This window comes from Danio rerio, chromosome 11 (genome assembly GCF_049306965.1).
Source record: "Danio rerio strain Tuebingen ecotype United States chromosome 11, GRCz12tu, whole genome shotgun sequence".
NCBI lineage: Eukaryota > Metazoa > Chordata > Actinopteri > Cypriniformes > Danionidae > Danio > Danio rerio.
In genome coordinates, this window is record NC_133186.1 from 40,485,001 (window position 1) to 40,506,796 (window position 21,796).

General features: G+C 37.5%; 2 protein-coding genes and 1 long non-coding RNA gene across 4 annotated transcripts in view; 1 reads left to right on the forward strand and 2 right to left on the reverse strand.

The window, feature by feature from the left end:
- klhdc8a (kelch domain containing 8A) overlaps positions 1-1,980 on the reverse strand; it is a 50,369-nt gene extending 48,389 nt beyond the window's left edge. The window contains exon 1 of the mRNA XM_021472502.3: positions 1,481-1,980. The gene's annotated coding sequence lies outside the window, so the exon portion shown is untranslated. The remainder of the gene's footprint in view (positions 1-1,480) is intronic.
- sox13 (SRY-box transcription factor 13) overlaps positions 1-21,796 on the forward strand; it is a 675,553-nt gene that overhangs the window by 312,751 nt on the left and 341,006 nt on the right. The gene's annotated exons all lie outside the window — the stretch shown is intronic.
- On the reverse strand, positions 3,385-8,278 carry LOC141376665 (uncharacterized). 2 transcript variants are annotated; one of them, XR_012387341.1, is made up of 4 exons: positions 6,077-8,278; positions 4,001-5,552; positions 3,785-3,857; positions 3,385-3,692 (listed from the first exon to the last, which is right to left on the reverse strand). It is a non-coding gene; the product is annotated as an uncharacterized lncRNA (long non-coding RNA). The 2 variants fall into 2 exon arrangements; XR_012387342.1 differs by having other exon boundaries at positions 3,390-3,692; positions 3,785-3,877.

Genomic DNA, 21,796 nt, shown 5'->3' on the forward strand with positions numbered 1-21,796 from the left:
AAAAGGGCCGGAGCTCTGCACAGTTTAGTTCCAACCCTAATTAAACACACCTGATCAAACTAATTGAGTCCTTCAGGCTTGTTTGAAACCTACAGGTAAGTGTGTTGGAGCAGGGTTGGAACTAAACTGTGCAGGGCTTCGGCCCTCCAGGAATTGAGTTTGACACCCCTGCACTATAAGCTCAAATTGTTTATTCCTTTAAAGTCTATTCCCAGAAAGTTTGTGTGTTATTGCTGTGCTGCATTAAAAAAACTTTAATTTTCGATTTCATTTTATTTCAAATATAATTATTTAACTTGTTTGTAAATTAAATCTTGTTTTGTTATTTAACCGATTATTTTTATGCAACAGTCAAGTTACATGTTAATTTGTGATGAAGAAAATGAAATAATTTCTTTTTGGCAAGCTGATTTATGTAAAAGCGTGAATATCTTTTATGAAGTTTTTAAAATAAAATCAGTTGTTCACCGTATAAAATATAACATTTTGAAATATTTATATTTATTGATCTACATATCGGTTGTTGGCCTCCAAATCTAAAGTTATTGGTAGGCTCAAACAGAATCTGCACGAGCAGAAATGCGCAGATTTTTAGCCCATCAATTAGTCTTTATTTACCTGTGTAAATGTTTGTAAATTTATATTTGTTCAGTTTTTAAATACATCTCAGGAATATTATTGACAAATATGAACATGTTCATTTGATTTATTTACAATACAGTTTGTAAAGTAAATATTTTCTGTCTTTTAGTAAATATATTATATTAAATACTTGCTTTGTTTAACAATTGAGTGGATCTAATTGGATTTGTATTGTAAACACTAAATAACAGTTAAAATAATTTATTTGTTATGTTATAGATACTATTTTTAGTTATGATACTTCCAAAAACATTCCGCATAAATCCAAGACAAAATGTCCGCAGATTCTGTCTGGCCCTTGTTATCGGTTATCAATATCGGCCTAAAAATCCATATCGGTGCATTCCTAGAAATGTTATAGGTTTGTTTTATGCTTGCCTTCAAGGATTTGGTGCTATAATGAAAATTTCTGAGGAAAAACAACATGGATATTCATAAAAGCCATTTAAAAGTTTTAATACTGAATAATGACAATAATGTAGTGTCCAAGATAACAACAATATAATGCATGTTCATAGCTTGCATAAATATGTTCATTAATCTTTTTCATCACGACATATGGGTACTGTATGACTAAATATCCACACAGTAAAGTTTGTCTGGAGTCTGTAAACAGCTCAAGCTGCAATAATAACTACAATTTACAGCCAGCTCCATACAATAACAACAGCACAATGTAGGTCGACTTGCAAGACGCGTACAGTAAATACAGTATCACCGCAATATAAAAGTGCTGAAGGCTGTATTTACAGTAAACAGTCAATACATTGAACATCTCCGTATGTATCCCTCTTATTCACCACATCAAAGCGCAGAGGTTTGGAAACGAATCACTTACTTTTCGGGGTCTGGGCTTCGGTTTCTTCCGATTCTCCTCGGGTGCTTCCCTGGATCTTCAAGCGGTGCAGAGCAGTAATAATCCGCGCGTGGAAGGAAAAAAAAGACCCTTCCTCAGTGAGTCTGTCGGCAGCATCAGCACAGCTCGGTCTCCAGCATCTCTACCTCTCTCTCCTTCCCCTCATATGGGTCATACATGAAATATTCAGCGCAGCCCTTCATCATATTCGTCATTCTGACATTAATTTCGGGAGCGCTCGAGGGGGCTCCAGTGCGTCTGATGATGATGATAACCTACATTCAGACCATCTCATTGTAGCGTCTAAGCAAACGACGCTTCCTGTGCTGGAATTAAAAGTTGCAGGAGTCTTTTCTCTCGGGGTTCATGTTGATGTTTATTAACCTAGAAAAAAAGTTGAGGAAAATTCACAATTTAAGCGCTGGGTGCTTTTCAAAAGTGCGAGTTTGGAGTGAATAATTGGCCACGCCCCACAGGAAGCTGAGATGGAATGACAGGAAGAGGCACTTAATAATTAGCGTCAAATTCAACAAATGCGTTACGTTTATAAATATTTAATTTCAGATTTTTTTTAGTCTGCTTATAAGAGCAATTTTAATTATATATTGTGTTTTATTCATAATATTTAGGCATATATAACTTGTTTAAATTAAGTTTATTAAAACATTATAGCATATATCATATTACAAATATTATCTATATTGTGCATATGTGTGTGTTGTGTACACAAAAATGTATATAACTGACAGGTGGAAAAGGATGAATCTGAAATACTCAATATTAATATTGCACATTTACAAATATTGCAAATACTTTATTAGGTACACCAGTACCGGGCGGGACCCCTTTTTGCCTTCAGAATTGACTTAATCCTTTGTGGCATAGATTTAACAAGGTACTGGAGATATTCCTCAGAGATTTTGGTCCATATTGACATGATAGCATCATGCAGTTGCAGCAGATTTGTAGGCTGCACATCCATGATGCGAATCTTCTGTTCCACCACATCCCAAAGGTGCTCTATTGGATTGAGTTCTGGTGACTGTGGAGGCCATTTGAGTACAGTGAACTCATTGTCATGTTCAAGAAACCAGTCTGAGATGATTTATGCTTTATAACATGGTGCGTTATTCTGCTGGAAGCAGCCATCAGAAGATGGGTTCACTGTGGTCATAAAGGGATGTACATGGTCGGCAACAATACTCAGGAGGGCTGAGGCGTTGACACGATACTCAATTAGTACTATTGGGTCCAAAGAGTGCCAAGAAAATATCCTCCACACCATTACACCACCACCACAAGCCTGAACCATAGATACAAGGCAGGATGGATTCATGCTTTCATGTTGTTGATGTCAAATTCTGACCCGACCATCCGAATGTTGCAGCAGAAATTGAGACTCATCAGACCAGGCAACGTTTTCACCAGGTTGGACGTGTTCAGAGATGCTCTTCTGCAGACCTCGGTTGTAACAGGTGCTTATTTGAGTTACTGTTGCCTTTCTATCAGCTGGAACCAGTCTGGCCATTCTCCTCGGACCTCCGGCATCAACAAGGCCCTTGCACCAACAGAACTGCTACTCACTGGATGTTTTCTCTTTTTCGGTCCATTCTCTGTAAACCTAGAGATGGTTGGGCGTGAAAATCCCAGTAGATCAGCAGTTTCTGAACTGCTCAGATCAGCCCGACTGACACTAACAACCATGCCACTTTCAAAGTCACTTAAATCACCTTTCGTCTCGATTCTGATGCTCGGTTTGAACTGCAGCAGATTGTCTTGACCATGTCTACATGCCAAGACAATATATATATATATATAATTTAGCCTATATAAGGTCTTTAAAATTATTAGATTACAATTTTTAAGCATTTATATCATTACAAACTGACATAAAAATTAATACATTTAATGTAAATATTACATACCATTGCATAAATGCCCATTTCTATTATATGTAAATGATTTATGCATTAAAAATGAACATGTGACAAAAAAATTAGCATTTAATATATGTTAGCAGAAGTCAAACAATCAAAGTCAATATCATCAAAAGTTTCAAACATTTTGAAAGTGGGTTAACACTGTCGCCTCACAGCAAGAAGGTCGCTGGTTTGAGCTGGTTTCTCAGTGGAGTTTGCATGTTCTCCCTGTGCTGGCGTGGGTTTCCTCCAAGTGCTCCGGTTTCCCCCACAGTCTAAAGACACGCGCTTTAGGTGAGTTGGGTGAACAATATAGGCCATATGAGTCTGTGTGTGAATGTTAGTGTTTATGGGTGTTTTCTAGTACATGCATGATTCTGGCTGGAAGGGCATCCACTGCATGCTGCAATAGTTAGCAGTTCATTTCGTTGTGTTGACCCCTGATAAAAAAGGGACTTAGCTGAAGAAGAATGATTGAAGGATTAAATATTATTGTATCTAAAATTATTCCTAAAATATAACAAAAATATCTGTAAATTGTTAAATTGATTTATAAAAAATTGACTCCCGTCTGCGACCTTACCTCCCTATGGTACGGTTTCAAAGGCGTTCTCAGTTTAACTCTGAGTGGCGCTCAGTCCTGTCGGCCTCCTCCCTTTTCTCTTTAGTCTAGTCTGTAAACATCTTATCTGCAAACACTCCAGAAGGACGTCTTTGTGCAACAATAATTAATCTATATATAGCACCCAGAGTCCTTCTTTTAAACCAGGCGATGCCAATCACAACATCAAGCTCCAGCTCGCCCCAGATTTCCACCGCCACTCGTCCAGACTTGTGTTTGCGCGTCCACTGGAGACCTGACCCGCTTGTGCTGATAACCCGCAAGAAGTAATTACAGCACGCAGACCGACGTTAAGGGCGTCTTAGTGATAAAACATGAAAGATGCACACAATGAAAGGACGTGTTTTGTGCTGCGCAGTCCACCAAGTGCAGTTAATAATGAACAATGTCAAAAGAAATGCTACTTTTATGTTGCAATAGTAGATGCTGCTTCCTAAGCATGCTGGGATTGAGGACAGCGCATTAACAACAACAGAGAACAGCAGGTGCCCGGGGCGCAGTTTGATGTTTCAAACCGCTACACAAATGCAATCAGAAGCTCCATAGCGACTGATTTCAGATCAGCTGAAGGGATGCTTGGGAATTCGGAGTGCTTTCCGCTTATGCATGGTGCGACTCTCATTTGTGAACTAAGTAGGGTGTCAATAACTTTAAAAGAACCTTTGATCTTGGGATTTGTGTGGGATGCAATTATGCTGCCGGAGGTGATGGAGGTCAAATTGGAGACCTTATTAAAGCGCACACATATAAACACTGTGTGCTGAAGGACTTTTTCTTTTTCTTAGGATGTTGATTCTCCAAGGGCATCGCAGACACTCATGCTGTGGCATTTTTCGATGTTTTTATAATGTTGGCATTAACTAGTTTTCTGTATCAGAGAGACAAACTAGATTAGCTAACAGGCCGGCAGGTTTAATCTAGTTATATTTGCAGTAGTCTGCCTTTGATCAGTGTTTTGAAGCGAGCTGCTGGTGAATAAGAATTGTTACGGATACACTGGTTAGCTTTGTTGCTCTTTACTGTAGCACGTACGATAATATAAAAGCAAACTATCTATCGATTGTTAGCTCTTATTTTATATTTACATGGGAAAACACAATGAGAGATATGGGAAAAAATGTGTCAGTGTTGGGTGTAGTAATTTAGTTACTGTAATTAAACTTTTCAGCTGATAAAGTAAGAGATTCAAATAAATACACTTAATCTTTCTGACACCTTAATCGAGACTTGCACCATGTAGCTTTGTACATTCGCACCAGACGCTTTCTTACAATCACTCAAACACACAAAAACTACTGCATTTATGTAATGAGCTTCACACAGGTGAGTGGGCTTGATAAACCACCTGTAGAAACTTCCCACCTCCTTACTCTATAGCAGCAGTTCCCAACAGGGCGGTCCCGGCCCACAAGGGGGCCTCAGCGAGCTTAGTGGGGGTCGGGTTGTATTTAAAAGATTTCTTAGCAGTTGACAATTAGTAGAATGATCATGTTGCCTTAGTTCATTTTATCCCCTAGCCAGGCCCGGATTGGCTAATCGGGAGGACCGGGAGAATTCCCAGTGGGCCGGTCCGTTTTTTGGCCACGAGGGCCGGTGTCCCTAGCTTCAGAATCTGTTGCTCTCCGCAGTCACACTTTTTAAATTAATTTATTTATTTGACCAGTCTTCTTATTCATTATTTTACCGTAGCTCTGCTTTGTTTATATATAAGTAGCCTGCAATTTTTGGTATTTAACTACAACTTCTGTGGTCCAGTGGTTAGCGTGTTAGATTACGACGCTGCCGATCGGGGTTTGATTCTCGTCTGAGTATGTTTTTTTTTTTTTTTCTCATTTTTATTGTTAAGACATATAATACTGTTAGAGTTGTTGAACATTTGAAGTTCTAAAGCAGCTGTTTTCTTTAAAAAGACGTGATATTGTAATTAGAAACTGAAATGGAAATGTCCTTATTTTAATATAGTCAGTCGTAAACTGAGGTGGGCCGGTCTGAGGCTTGAAACTCCAGGGCTGAAAAGCAGTCCCACTCCGGCCCTGCCCCTAGCTCAGTGGTCCTCAACCATCGGTCAGTGGATCAATTGGAAACAGGCTGCACAAGAAATCATTAATTATTTCAGTTTTATTATCATTTGAGTCTGAACGATCTTTTATTTTGAAAAATGACTATTCTCTTGCTTATATCTCGGTCACTTTCGCGCCCAAAATAAACCTAAAAGCAGCTAAATGAGTCAGAAACAGACGTCTTTGGAAAGTTCCTTTGCCAAGGGGAAAAGGCCAAGCGAAGGAACTGCCAAGGAATGGATCTGCAACCCATTTGTCAACAAATCAGGTGAATCCAGCATGTCTGTGCAAGAAAATCAACTGATGGAGATCACAAATGACGATGGGCTTTTAGGGGCCGTTCTCATATCCCGTATTTCTAGAGTTTGCACAAGTTTGTTGTTTCCAACAGAGGTGTGCGGTTTGCGCGCACAAATGGTGTGATGCGCTCGCACTGATGAACCCCGGCCAGCGAGCGCACCGCAAGTCACGTGACAAGAACTGACCAATCAGCTTCAGCTTGTATGGAATATTCACATTTGGGTAAGATTAGTTTTCCCAAACAAACACAGAACACACAAACACTGCAGTGCTTTGTACTTTTCCATAAATAAAACTTGTATCAGAGCGACAGCAATGTTTTACCAGCTTGTCATCCCATCCTCTGAGAAAACGATTAATGGTTGCCTAGCAACCTACGAAATACCAACACCCCCCAGCATATCGTGAACTTTACCTTATGTCGAGCATTTTTTAAAGTCGAGCAATTGAACTCATGGGACATCATGTGTGACGTAGGTTGGTAATTCTCTTATTCTGATCTGGACTTATTAAAGAACAAAATTTGATTTAATTTTAATACTTAATCTTGCTAGCAAGTGGTGAAGGATTGTGTAAAAGGATTTAAAATGACAATTAATGAGTCAACTATTGACACTAGGGTGCTTTCTGTTAATTATGGGGGAAAATATGCATGATTTCCTTAAGCTTTTGCTAAAAAAACTGCAGTTAAACCACCAATATTTAAAAATAAAAGTACGCTTTTTGATGAAAAAGCTTATTCACATAAGTGTAATCTAATATTAAAAATGACAAAACTCACATTTAAAGCCATTCCGGATAATTCAGCAGTTTGTCTCCTAAAATCTGCAGATAAACGCCTGCAGATTCTATCTGTGCCTCATAAACTAAATTTAGAAAAGACAAGAGATAAAATCACCCATGAAAAATCACCCAAAACTGGGCATAATGGTCTCAGTAATCTAATCTAACTCTTCTCATCATACAGTGGATGTTGATATTGGTCCATGGGCGAGATTTCACATTGAGGATGACAACTGTGAGTTAATTATAAAGCTGGTACTTGGTCGGGACAAAAAAAAGGAGCGTTTTGTGAAACTTGATTGCCAATTAAAAAATCACAAAAAATTAACATACCACGTAATTAGCATGCATGGGATGAAATGCAAACGAGAGGCCATGGGGTGAGAAATCTGTAGCGTCCTGGTGATCATTTTTCAGTCTGCTTCATCCAGAGAGGCGAGCCGCGGCCTCTTGATAAAAACACCCTGCTAATTTAGCGCTGATTTATGCACTCCTTGGGATGATGAAAGTATTTCAGGCTGCGGAGTCTTCAGTGAATCATAAAGCCACATAACAGAACAGCACAAGTTGACATAACTGGAATACAGGCCAGGGATTGCACTGTATATGTCGACTGGATTTCTGCTTTAGGGAAATTCAGCTCAGTTCAGTCGAAAGGAATCTGCTGTTAATTTACTCATCTTCAGGAAAGCAAGATGAGGTTGTTAATTTGTAATTAGCTGAATCTTATCCTTTTAAATTAGTTCATAAATCGTACTAAACACTTTATTTGTTAAGTGGACAGATCTGATTGCATTTGTTTATGAATCAGCAATTCAATGGATTCAAATGATCCATTTAAAGCTGATCTAATGACTCACTGATTCATTTTAAAGTGAGTGTGTTGCAAATGATTCACTGATTCGAGTAATCTGGTTTCCAGAGTTTTCCGGTGATCAAATTACAAACGTTCCAATTGACAATCTGAATGAGTCTGTATAGTTAACAACTCAGTGATTCAAACAATCCGTTAATGACTCACTGATTCATATTATTCACTCACTGATGCAAATAATCTGTTTAGAGTGAGTTTCCAGTGAACAATCAGTCTGTTCAGAGTGAGTCTGTAGGTAACAACTCACTGATTCAAATGATCCATTCAGAGCAATCAATTCACAAATGATTCATTAAAAAAGAGTCTGTATTGGTAACTCACTGATTGACACTGTCTGTTCAGAAAGAGTCTGTAGTTAATGACTCAATGACTCAAAGGATCAGTTCAAAGCGAGTCTGTATTAATGACACACTGATTCAAATGATTCACTGATGAGTTTCTAGCAAACATCACACAAAAAATTCATTCAAAGTGAGTTTGTAGTTAACTATTTACTGATTCAAATGATCATTTCAGAGTAAGTCTGAAGTTCATTTTTCACTGATTCAAATGATCCATTCAAAACAAGTCTTCACTGGAAAGATCACAATTGATTCATTCAAAGTGAATCAATTGACTGATTCAAATGATCTTTTCAGAGTGAGTCTAGTTAACAGTTCATAAACGATTAAATCAAAATGAGTCCCAAAATTCACTTCAAAAACTGTCAAAAACAGGAGATCATATCAGCTTGAACCCACTGATGGTATGTAATTCATGCAGAATATTAGGATTCATAATTGTAACAGAAAAATTAGATTTTCATTACTGTTAGTTGTTTGTTGGAAACTGGAAACTATTTACAAACGTTCCTATTGATGATCCGAATGAGTCTGTATAGTTAATAACTCTGTGTTGATTGCTAATAATGTGAGTTTGAATGCCATTTTACTTAACATTTATTGCCATACTACTGAAAGCAGCAGCAGATGGTTTACCTCAGATCCTGAAAATAAAATAAACCGTCTGAAATTGAAAACAGAACTGTGACTTAGTGCAAGCCAACACGTACAGTATCATTGAATCAGCATGTACAGTTGAAGTCAGAATTATTAGCCGCCCTTTTAATTTTTTTTTTTCTTTTTCAAAAATTTCCTACAGTAAATGATGTTTAACAGAGAAAGGAAATTTTCACAGTATGTCTAATAATATTTTTTCTTTCGGAGAAAGTCTTATTTGTTTTATTGCGGCTAGAATGAAAGCAGTTTTTAATTTTTTAAACACCATTTTTGGGACAAAATTATTAGCCTCTTTAAGCCATTTTTTAAAAGATAGTCCGATAGTCTACAGAACAAACCATCGTTATACAATAACTTGCCTAATTACCCTAACCTGCCAAGTGTCTTGAAAAATATCCAGTAAAATGTTATTTATTGTCATCATGGCAAAGATAAAATAAATCAGCTATTAGAAATGACTTGCTAATTATTATGTTTAGAAATGTGTTGAATAAATCTGCTCTCCATTAAACAGAAATTGGGGGGGAAAAAAACAGGCCGCTAATAATTCAGGGGGGCTAATAATTCTGACTTAAACTACATTTTATAATGTTAAAGAGGTTTAATATGTATTAATTAGATTATAAACTTACCATTTTGTTGGAATGCAGTGAGTGCACTATTCTGTGCTTCTGAATGGCTGTATTTAAATTTCTGTGGTGTTTCGTCTGGTGCAAACAGCCAAATTGCTCATCACTGCAAATCTCGTCACATAGCATGTTGTTAGGACATGGGGTTACAATGTACCCTCCTAATGTTTACATTCGTAATATTTATATTATTTGCTAATTAATAACCTCATGTGGAACTCTGAATCTGCGTCTCATTTCGGAGGTTGCTACTGTCCACTAGAGGTTCACATTTTGGTCACAGTTGTATGCTTTGAGAGCCTTTCTGACTGAATGAATCAAATACGCTGCTTTCCATGAAGGCAACCCGAGGTGCTGATATATAATTGGCTAAAGTGGCAGTGGGCGGGTTAAAAGAACCAAAACAAAGACAGACGTTCTGCCACATATTTCACATTTTCAAAGCAGAATATCTGACTTCAGCATTGTTTTTCAGATAAACAAGAACGTTCACTTAGCATGTTTCTTAAATAACTGCAAACATTTGATGGCATTTTTATGCTTTAGATGAGTCATACAGCACCATTAAGTTGCAATCAAGTAGCATACACCTAAAATCTTTGCATCGAATCAAGTAATATTGAAATCGACAACTAAAATATTATTCCTGGAATATTTTTTGGTGCTTGATTTGTGCAGTTCGGCCAGCACTGAGTGGATGTGTGGCTTTATCGGCTGATAGACATGGCCTGGTGAGCTCTCTTGCTGATGCTTGCACTTTTCAGACTTTTATCTAATAGTGGAGGCTGGAGATGCCTGGGGCAGAGTGCAACTCAGGTGTGAAAGTGGAAGATGAGGGACCATGACTGATCCTCCACACTTCCTGGAAAATACTGCTTTCAAATCAGCATGGATGAGCAGTTCAGCCTCTCATGCGCAATGTGGTGATGAGTTTGATGACATCTGAGCAAAGAAATTGGGACTAGATTATACACTTTCCGAAAGGGTATGTGGGTTAGGTTGCCAGGGTGTTGCTATGTAGTTGCTAAATACGATTTATCAACTAATATGTGTTTTCTCGGCAGCAAGAAATTGAACTTAAAGCGGTCGTGAACTGAGAAAACAAAATTACGTTGAACTTTTGACATACAAGAAGCCACTGTACTTAATTTCTGAAAAACTTTGTTCAAATCAGTACATCTAATATAAATCTGCTGTTAATTTACTCACCTTCAGGCCAGTAAGATGAGATAAGCAATTACAGTTGTGATTAGCTCAATCTTAACCTTTTAAAATTAGTTCATAAATTGCACAAAAAAACACTTTATTTGTTAAGAGGACAAATCTGCTTGCATTTGTTTGTGAACCAACAATTCAATGGATTAAAATGATCCATTCAAAGCTAGTCTAATGACTCATTGATTCAAATGATAAATTTAAAGCTAGTCTAATGACTCACTGAATCAAATGATCCATTTAAAGCAAGTCCAATGACTCACTGATTCAAATGATCCATTTAAAACTAGTCGTATGACTCACTGATTCAAATGATCTATTTAAAGCTAGTCTAATGACTCACTGATTCAAATGATCCATTTAAAGCTAGTCTAATGACTCACTGATTCAAATGATCCATTTAAAGCTAGTCTAATGACTTACTGATTTAAATGATCCATTTAAAGCTAGTCTAATGACTCACTGATTCAAATGATCAATTAAAAGCTAGTCTAATGACTCACTTTCAAAGTCAAATGAAAGAGAAGTGTGACGGGACACAAAAGCAACAGAGCTTTTATTATGCCACAGTCCACCAATTCTAGTTCTTCTGGTCATGATTCTTTTGGGAAGAAGCAGCTTTCTGTTTTCCCATAATAAATACATGTCAGCTTCTCTGTGCAGTCTAATAAAACACACAACATATTAAAGCATTGGTGTTTCCCTGTTTTCTATAAAACCAAACCAGAATTCAAGGCTGTGGGACGTCATTAACAAGAACAAACAGCACACACTCTATATCACTAGTTAAAATGGCAAATTTTTCTGGATTTAAACATTATTAAAAAAATCATGTGATAACACTGTACAATTAATTTGGCATTTTAAACCAGCAGTATTGTTTGTTATCAGCGGTACAAATCAAGTGAAATAAAACCATGGAGTGAACAGCATCTCAGCAGCCAAGAGGTTCACTACTGTTACTACGGCAACCAGAAGAAGGAAACCCTACTGGAGAGAGAGAGAGAGAGAGAGAGAGAGAGAGAAAGAGAGAGAGAGAAAGAGAGAGAGAGAGAGAGAGACTGGCGACATGCAGCGATCGAAAGCTGGCAGTGTGAATGAATCTTCAGCCTGTTCGAAGGACTAGATAGAAATGTGTGAGCTGCTGATTAATATGCAAAGATGTAGGCTGAAATCAAATATATGTAAATTAAATAAATACAGCAATAATTTAGAACAATATCAATTAGTTCAATCAGAGTACAATCACAATTTAGACAATAATAAATATGTTAATGTTATTGTTATCATTAAGCAAGATGATTCAGTAAGATTAAATAGGAGTAAGTATGATTTAATATGATTGAATTAATTAAATTACTCAAGTTTTGAGTTTGTAGTTAACTTAGATTCAAATAATCTGTTCAGAGTTTGTCTGTAATGATTCACTGAGTCAGATTATCCATTCAGAGAGGGTTTCTAGCAAACAATTCACAGATGATTCATTCAGAGTGAGTCTATAATTAACAACTCATTGATTTAAGTGATTCAAGTGATTCAGTCAAAGTGAGTTTCTAGCGAACAAATCACAAATGATCCATTCATAGTAAGTCTATTGTAAACAACTCATTCATTCAAGTGATTCATTCAGAGTGAGTCTCTAGCGAACAATTCACAAATCATCCCTTCATAGTAAGTCTTTAGATAACAACTCATTGATTCAAGCGATTTATTAAAAGTTTCTAGCGAACAATTCACAAATGATCCATTTATAGTAAGTCTATAGATAACAACTCATTGATTCAAATGATTCATTCAGAGTGAGTCTCTAGCGAACAATTCACAAATGATCCATTCATAGTAAGCTTTTGTTAACTTATTGATTCAAATGATTCATTCAGAGTGAGTTTCTAGCAAACAAATCACAAATGATCCATTCAAAGTGACTGACTCAAGTGATTCGTTCAGAAAGAGACTCATTGATTGAAATGATCCATTCAATGTCACCACCAAACAAAAATGTGTTAAGCAGCTGCTGATTAAAATGCCAAGATGCAGGCTGATATTGAATATGAGTTATAATTAATTAATTTATAACAACAATAATTTAGAACAATATAAATTAGAACAATGATCATTTAAATGATAATAAAAATAAAAATGCTATAGTCATTGGAAAAAAAGAATAAAAGATAATTAAAAAATAATTTATACTAAGAATGAATGATCAAATGTTTGAATAAATGAAAAAATTGATTTAATTGTAAAGCTCAAAATTAATACTAAAATTAAAACATAGAAATAAACAAAATCACACAAAAATCATTTAATAGACTAAATATTTTACACACCATTATATAATTTTTTCCATTTTATAAACCAGATCTTAATAAACTGAAACATTTTAAGATATGTATTATATTTATAAAATGCCATTTATTACATTTAAATGATTGAATGCATTGTATATATTTAAGCTTGGTATTTACATTATGCAATAATTAATATCTCTGTTGACATAATACAATAATTCATGTTATATTAAATATACATATCTACAATGAGAACAAATTTCCAGATGATGTCTATGGGCCCTATTATACACTCATTACACATGTGTTTGTCCCGAAGTGTTGTTGTTTTCAGACTAACGCAAACTTAATTTTCACGTTTGGCTCCACGTTGTATAAATAGCAAATCTTTTTGCACCTCTTTGTGGACTCATGGGTGTTTCGGTCTAAAAAAGAGATGTGTTGAGGTGCATTAATGGCGTGTTGCTATTTTGAGGAACTAAAATAGACTGTGCAATAGACCAGCTGAGAGCCGCAGTGCAGAGTGTGTTAGTTGTGTGCCTTGCTTACACATCGCTTAAAACACGCAGGATGCAGCAATACACAAATATCTTTACAAATGAAAAAGAATTAAAGGACGAAAATGTTACAAAAATTATTATTTTCTGCAAAGCCTCGTGCTTTCTTCATGTTTTTTTTCAGTTTATTCAGGACAACTTGCTTTTGTATAATGTTATTATTATTAGCAGTAGTATTTATTATATGCATATTTATAATTGTTTTAATACAAACAAGTTTAGATTTGTCCACCTGTCAGGTTGTGGACCATATAGGGCATAGCACGTGTGTGTGTGTGTGTGTGTGTGTGTATGTAAGTATAACTATAAATAAATAACAGTATTATTGTTATTATACAATTATTATTCCAAATAAATAACAAATTACTGTAACAATCTAAAAACACAACTGGAGTGATGCTAGGATAATTTAAGTAATCTTTTGCATGAATATTAATTTTATTAGAATGAAATTCTATAGACGGCCCTGGTTTGGATATAACTTTTTGACCACACTTCGTTATTATTGCTAATTTATTAGTGCATTTATTAGTTTTCTGGAAATTAGAACTGAAAAAATAAAAACAAATCTTTGCGCTTAACAAACAAAATTAAACATGTAGGCTATTGGATGCCTGTAAATAGCCTACAACACCGTTTTTTATCCACGAAAGAGAGAAAGTGAAAAAAAGGCTGAATGGAAGAGGCTCGTTCTTTATCCTCTCGCTGCAGATGTGCTGTTTTACGGTTTTCTCACTAGTTAAGCGTTCAGTTTTTCCACTTACAAAGTCCGCCATGTAAATAGCAAATGTGCCATGGCGCGAAGCAACTGACTCTTAAACTGAATAGGAGATGAGACTCTGATTAGTTTATGCTCAAAACACACATATAACTCATTAACAGAGCGGATTTTCCTGTCCTTAAAATAGCTTGATGGTTTTGCTTCCTGCGCTTTAGACTTTGCACCTAGATCGTTAAAATAGAGCCCTAAATTACTAAGCCTCATGTTCAAAAATATTCCTGTTGTAATACCCTAAACTGTTTGAGATTGGATTTGCTGTATTAATTGACTAAACCCAATCAAAAGCTTTTGGAATAACACAGTATTACCCAAAAAGTATTTGTAAGCATTCAATAAATGAAGTGTTTGTTGAAGGGAGATGCATTATTCAGTGTTTTCATTGGATTTCCATCAATGCGCAGCTCAGTTCTCAGCCGATTTGCTCTGCCGATGACTCATTCACCTTTCATCAGTATCAGATCAGTGGCTGGAGCTTTATTTCGTTTACAGTGCCTTTTGTCAAGAGGCTTCTAATGAAAATATAAGCCGGGTCAAGGACAGCAGCGTGAAAGAGCCATTTCCAACCATTGACAGCACGGCGAGCTCTTTAAATTCACAGAAAACACATCCATCACAGCATGAGTGCGCTTCATATCTCTAGCCACAAACCGGTTCCTGGAGCACCGATAACACATCGAATTAAGCCCTAACTGAGTGGATGAGGGAGCTCACCAGCTGAGTCCACTCCAAGAGCAGGCTCCAAAAGAACTGAAAATCTGCCCCCGCAGAGCATTAATGCGGAAACTGGGATTTTAGTAAATGAATCTAACCAGCAAAGTGATAGTATGAGAAAGGTCAGTGTGTCACGTTGCCACCCAGCACTGGCCTGTGGAGGAGGAGTATTATTCAGCATTGAGTTCTCTCAAGGACTCTTGCTGGCTCCATCAATATGATCTTTTTTGTGAAGCTGCATTGACAATCTACATAGTAAAAGTGCTATACAAATAAAGGTGAATTGAATTTTTCCACCTCAATTTTCTACCCTTGGTGTGGAGAGAAATATGGCAGCATGTTGACATCATCACCTTAATTGTGAATAAGATCGCAGCACAATAAAATCAAGCTGAAACATGCATGATTTAAAAAGTAAATATAAGCCATTACATTAAAGGTGCAGTATGTAAGTATGAACAGTAAGTAGTGGTTGAACAAGGTATTGCATTCCTGAATCAAAACAAACGCAAGCGCAGGTTACGATATTGAGGACCAACAGGAGCGTGCTGACTTTCGAGACTTTTAGACTCAAAACCAACAAAAATAAGTGATTTAGCATGTACATTTAATCATGTTAAAGAGGTTTAATTTGTATTCATTAGATTATAAACCTTACCATTTCATGAGTGAGTGCATATTCTGTGCTTGTGAATGGCTGCAAACAGCCAAATGGCTTGTCACTGCAAATCTCATCATGCAGCGTGTTGTTAGGACAATGTAACCTGCTCGCCTAATGTTAACGCTCGTAAAATTTATATAATTTGCTAGTTAATAACCTCATGTGGAACTCTGAATCTGCATCTCATTTCAGAGTCTGCTACTGTCCACTGGAGGTTGCATTTCGGTCACGTATACGCTTACTTTGAGAGCCTTCATGACTGAATAAAATACATAGTTTTCCATAAAGGCAACTCGGGGTGAAACTGGCATTGGGTGGGTTAAAAAAACTTAAAAGAACAAAACAAACACTGACGTTCCAGCACGTAACGCACATTTTCAAAGCAGATAATCTGACTTCATTATTGTTTTTCAGATAAACAATAATGTTCACTTAACATGTTTCTTAAATATCTGCAAACATATTATGGAATTTTGATGCTTTAGAAGAGTCAAAAATTTACATACAGCACCTTTAAAGTCCTCATGAACTGGAAGCTGCAACCATTTTTTCCCCTTTCCTTATTGTTTGTATTGTTTTTTGTATTGAAAAATGGTTCAGAACTACTGAAGGGTAAGTATACGATGAACTATCCTTCAATATATTTTATTTATAAAAAATATAAATTAATTAGAAAAATTTTCTTGTGAGTCCCTGCCCGCCACAGTGGAATGAACCTCTAACTGAACTAGCATATGATTTATACAGCGGATGTCCTTCCAGCTGCAACCCAGTACTGAGAAACATCCATACAAATTCACACTCATACATTACGTGGAGTTTATTTATGGACTAATATTGAGAGGATCGCGTGCTTATGATTAACACAGCTGGTCATGCATTAGCCAATTCATGATTCACCAATCAGACGATTCCTTAGTCACAATAAATACCCTAAGTTTCATATCACACTTCCTAAGATGGTTGGAACGGTGGCCCAGTTGTTAGCAAGAACGTCACTGGTCCTTACCAAGCCAGCCATGTTTCTGTTTGGAGTTTACACATTCTCCCCGAGCTCACATGGGATTCCCCCGGGCCTCACGGTTTCCTCCCACCGCTCAAAAACAAACTTAAACGGCACATAGTTTACCCCTTTTTTATGATTTATATTATGGTTCTTCTGAGTGTGCCAGTTTAGGTTCAGTTCAACACACAGTTCAGATGTTTTTATTGTAATGTGTTAAAAAGTGTCATGTAGGGGGCGTTTACACAGTTTGCTGTATTAGGGGCGTGTTGCTTCACAGTTTCGGCTTCCCGCCCAATGTAACAAGGGGGCGGAGCCAAGAGCTCCCACGCTCTGCGTTTGCAACAGACAGGCTGACAGACAGAGAGAGAAGCTAAGCTAAGCTAGGTTGAGCATTCAGCCGTACATGTTCGACCCAGACACAGACCAAGCAGAGAGTACAAAATCATTTGTGTCTTTGTATAGTCCCGGTTTACACGTGCCGAGCTTGTACACCGAGACTAATAACCACACACACTGAATTAACTTTGACTGAGGCACCGAATGCGCTGCTACACGGCACACCAGACACTCAGTGACATGAAACATGAAGTGTCCATGCACATCGCCGCGCAAAAGGTGCAAGCAATAATTCCGATTAGAGTGATAATGTGAAGAATACTGATCTTGTGTTGACGCCAATGAGCCTTTTATCAAAAAATAGAGCACGGGTGTTCCTTTAGAGATATCGCTTTGACTCACATGCTGAAAATGGCGGAAGTGCAACAAGAAACTGAGGATATGATCGTGACGCGAGGCTGTCAATCAATATTGGTGGGCGGGGGGAGCGCTCTCCTACGTAAAGTTGCGGTCGGTCTGAAAACTGCTCCAATTGGTCCACCGTTTTTATGTTGTTAAATTGAATAAAAGGACTGTGTGTGTTTCTATCACCCCAATTTTGACCAAACAGTTTGAGAAGTAGATTTTTCACCATAGGTGCCCTTTGAGTCAGTTGACTACATCCAAATCGGCATCATAGATGTGCTCCTAATAAGTAGTTACATCTTAAGAGTAATCTGTTCATTAGCTACTACAGCAGGGGAGTTCTTGAGATCTACCTCAGCTTAAACTCCCCCCTCGACCTGCAACAACAGAGAGCTCTGGGCTCAAGGATCTTATGGGGGATCTCAGGGCTCTCTCTCGGGACAGCATACCAAACAAGCTTTATAATCAATCATCAGCTAAGTGTGAACTCTTGAAGGCCAATTTAGTTTATTCAATTCACCTATAGCGCATGTCTTTGGACTGTGGGGGAAACCAGAGCACCCGGAGGAAACTCACACCAACACGGGGAGAACTTGCAAACTCCACACAGAAATGCCAACTGACACAGCCTGGTATTCAAAGCAGCGACGCTCTTGGTGTGAGGAGACAGTGCTAACCACTACGGAACCCCGGAAGGGACGTAGTGGAGGAGAAAAAAAATGGGTGGGTGAAAAAAAAAATGGGTGAAAGAAAAAAAATGGGTGGGAGGAAAATATATATTTCTAAGTTTTTTTGCGTTCTCTCGCAAAGTTTTGCGTTCCCTCGCAAAGATGTTTTGCGTTCCCTCGCAAAGATGTTTTGCGTTCCCTCGCAAAGTTGTTTTGCGTTCCCTCGCAAAGTTGTTTTGCGTTCCCTCGCAAAGATGTTTTGCGTTCTCTCGCAAAACTGTTTCTCCACAAACACTTCCTGTTCACTGCACTCACGTAAACCCTCCCGTTTTTGCCGAAATTCTCCCGTATTTTACCATTCTATCCCACTTTCTTTACATTACTGTGCGTATATGCTACCTATGAACCAGTGAATGCATGTATAAGCGCTGACTGACATACGCGCTTCGTACAATAAACTGATCCCAGATCAGCGTGTGTACACGCCATTTACAGAGGAGCGGGTGTATGTTTAAACAGACAAATACACTGAATAATATGAAACATCTCCGTCCTGCATGTTTTATTTTAAACAGCTTATTTTCTCTTAAATGAGCACAAACAGTTTCTAAAGTAATGGACTGCTTTCATTATAGATCTGTGCATTCTTACAGAGACACCTCTGTTATCAAACTAAACAAAACATGAAATTCATTTGCTGCGCACTTGTTTGATAACAGAAGTGTCCCTTTAAATGGCGCGTACAGACGCTGATCTGGGATCAGTTTATTGTACGAAGCGCGTCTGTCAGTCAGCGCTTATACATGCATTTACTGGTTCAGAGGTTGCAAAGTGAAAGGCGACAATCAGCACACAATAATGTAAAGAAAGTGGGATAGAATGGTAAAATATGGGAGAATTTCAGCAAAAACGGGAGGGTTTACGTGAGTGAAGTCAACAGGAAGTGTTTGTGGAGAAACAGTTTTGCGAGGGAACGCAAAACAACTTTGCGAGGGAACGCAAAACATCTTTGCGAGGGAATGCAAAACATTTTTGCGAGATAACGCAAAACATATTTGCGAGGGAACGCAAAACATCTTTGCGAGGGAACGCAAAACTTTGCGAGAGAACGCAAAAACTTAGAAATATATATTTTCCTCCCACCCATTTTTTTCTTTCACCCATTATTTTTTTTTTCACCCAGCCAATTTTTTTCTCCTTCACTACGTCCCTTCCGGGGTTCCGTAAACCACTGAGCCACTGTCGCCCGTCAGTTTTTTTTTAGATATATTCTTTTGCGATTTTTTAAAAGTTAACAATACAAAACATCGAAACTAAGCAACAAACAAACTAAAGTAAAACATATACACACAATAATTAAAATAAATAAATAAAATAATAGTAAATAAATAAAAAGGGTGGAGATACAGTACAAGCCAATGGGGAGAAACGATTTTGTCAAATCAAATCATTCATTAATTTTCCTTCAGGCTAGACTATTATTTATCAGGGGTCGCCACAGCGGAATGAACCACCAACTATTCGGACACGTTTTACGCAGTGGATGCACTTCCACCTGCAACCTAATACTGGGAAACACCCATACACTCTCACATTTACACAAATACTCGTACACTACGGTCAATCTAGATCATCTAATTCACCTATAGCACATGTCTTTGGACTGTGGGGGAAAACGACAGTACCAGTAGCCATGAGGCGACAGTACTAACCTTTAATCTACCGTGGTATACAGTTGCAAATTTATGAGATCGAATTGTTACATCAATGTCTGATTTCCATTTTAAAGCAACGCATTTTTTGGCTATTGTCAATAACATTTAAACCTAAATGTGTATTTTTAAACCAGTGTGTAACTGGGGTTCTAGTGAAGCAATTTTACCAGCAAAATGATTGTATGAGAAAGGTCAGTGTGCCATATTGCCGCCCAGCACTGCCTTGTGGAGGAAAGAGAGGATTCATCATCGCGGTCTCTCAAGGATTCTTGCTGGCCCGATCTTTCCGCCCCAATTTTCTAGCCTTGGTGTGGAGAGAAATATGGCAGCCTGTTGTCTTTATCACCTTAATTGGTACAAATCTCAGCCGCTGCAGGACCAAGATGAAATGAGACCTGAAAATAGACTCTGGCCTCATGAGCTCCGGGTGTACGACTCCCAAGAGCGCTTCAAGACTGATAGATATGACACAGGTTTATACTCCACTATTGTCAATAACACACACAGGCACACAGAGTAGGGATTTCTGCCATGTAAAGCAGCAAACCACAACAAATCAAGCCAACCAAGCAGATTTCGTAGTTATTGCTTTTACTTATTAATGGAAAACCCATTGGGAATGGTTATGATGTGGATGTTTCCAAGAGATGAGTTGTGTGCTGGATAAGTTGGCGGTTCATTCCGCGGTGGCGTCCCCGGATAACTAAAGGGACTAAGCCGACAAGAAAATGAATGAATGAATGATGTAATATTTGATATCTTGGTCTACTGTTTATAGTGCAATACTTCATAGTGCAATACCCTACTGGGGTATGAATAATTTAGGGCTTTACTGTATATATATATATATATATATATATATATATATATATATATATATATATATATATATATATATATATATATATATATATATAACACGGCCACTTTATTAGGTACACCTGTCCAACTGCTCGTTAACGCAAATTTCTAATCAGCCAATCACATGGCAGCAACTCAATGCATTTAGGCATGTAGACATGGTCAAGACGATCTGCTGCAGTTCAAACAGAGCACCAGAATGGGAAAGAAAAGTGACTTTGAATGTGGCATGGTTGTTGGTGACATGCGGGTTGGTCTGAGTATTTCAGCAACTGCTGATCTACTGGGAATTTCACGCACAACCATCTCTAGGGTTTACAGAGAATGGCCTGAAATAGAGAAAGTATCCAGTGAGTGGCAGTTCTGTGAAGTACTTCTGTGAAGTACAAATACTTGAGTATTGTTGCTGACCATGTCCATCCCTTGTCCAAACGTAAGTATTTTACGTTTTGGCAGTTTATCGGCTAATTCGTACGAGTTCAGTCGTAAGAAAATGTACGATTTTAAAAAGGAGGCGTGGCACCTAACCCCACCCCTAAACCCAACCGTCATTGGGGGATATGCAAATCGTACTAAAATGTACGAATTAGATCGTACGAATTTGTACGAATTAGCCACTTAATGAAAAAGTTACGAATTGCCGTGAGATTGTGTTGGATCAACGTGTTACAAATACAAACATCACACCGACACAATGCAATGATTCATGTTGTAAAACTGTAAATTAAATGATTAAAAAAATAATAATCAAGTAGTGTTGAAGAACAGAAAATAAACACATTTATGAACAACAATTATAGTTATTATGTTTAAATATTGCTATCTTTCTTATATTGTAAGCTGGCTGAGATGTTTTGCAGTTGTTTTGATTAACTGAAGCTATGCAAAACCTAGTGAGAATGCGCT